This window comes from Myotis yumanensis, unplaced genomic scaffold, assembly GCF_028538775.1.
Source record: "Myotis yumanensis isolate MYYU_CA2020_CCGP unplaced genomic scaffold, mMyoYum1.0.hap1 SCAF_17, whole genome shotgun sequence".
In the NCBI taxonomy this organism is placed as follows: Eukaryota; Metazoa; Chordata; class Mammalia; order Chiroptera; family Vespertilionidae; genus Myotis; species Myotis yumanensis.
In genome coordinates, this window is record NW_027223768.1 from 26,012,942 (window position 1) to 26,013,912 (window position 971).

General features: G+C 35.2%; 1 pseudogene; it reads right to left on the reverse strand.

Moving 5' to 3' along the window:
* Positions 1-226: 226 nt before the first annotated feature.
* Positions 227-374, reverse strand: LOC138996525 (small nucleolar RNA U3; annotated as a pseudogene).
* Positions 375-971: the final 597 nt, after the last annotated feature.

The window sequence follows — 971 nt, forward strand, 5'->3', positions numbered from 1 at the left end:
AGGCAAATCTTTGTGGAGAAGATGGAATTTCAGGAAGTCTTAAACACTTGATGAATCTGTTTAAATCTTGGCTGAATTTTGTTAGGTTTGTCAGATTTTGATATACAGGAATATAGTAGTACTCAGAACTAATTATTAACTTATCCTGAGCCACAAAGTAAATGTGCATTTTTTTTTTTTTACTGCTGCTGGTATAAACCTTAGAATGTGAGAACCAGCATACCTCTCACACTCAAACTAGTTTTCTTTTTGAAAAAAAGTGAACCCTATCAAATTTCTCACTTAAAGTTTTATTTTGATCATCTGCTGCTCTACACGTTCAGAGAAACCTCTTAGTAACAAACTATAGAAATGATCCCTGAAAGTAGAGTGTTTATGTTGATATTCTGAATGTGCACATAATACTAGACTTAAAAAAAAAAGCTTCTGGTAGCAGTGCCTAAAGCATTGAAGAAACAAAGTCTACAAATTTTATTGTAGAACCAACTTTTTATTATTCAAAGCACTAACTTTTAACTGTCTAGTTGTTCTCCATTATTGTGCTAATACATCTATAGGGATAAGAAGGTGAGATTTTACTGGAAGTGAGCCAAGTGTAACTTCCCCCAAACTAAGTGCTAGAATTGTCATATCATGACTGACATGGACCTCATTTTACCATTCAGTTATTCTTTGCAACCGAAATTTGCCCATTAGTGTGTGTGTGTGTGTGTGTGTGTGTATGTGTGTGTGTGTGTGTGCATTTTGCTGCTGTTTCCTTTTCCCCATGATGTCTTTCTTCTTTCAGAGTGGAAAAGAAAGAAAATGATAAAGATTGCAGAAATGATAAAGTTCCTTTCTTTAGTCCTGTTGTTTCTCTTCTCAGAGACTCTAATATTGGCCAAATTGGAGATGGTGAGAAACACTGGGTTTGGGATGACTTTAGTGACAGAGTTTTTCTTGGGGCTTCTTGAAACCAATCCAGTGGTTGA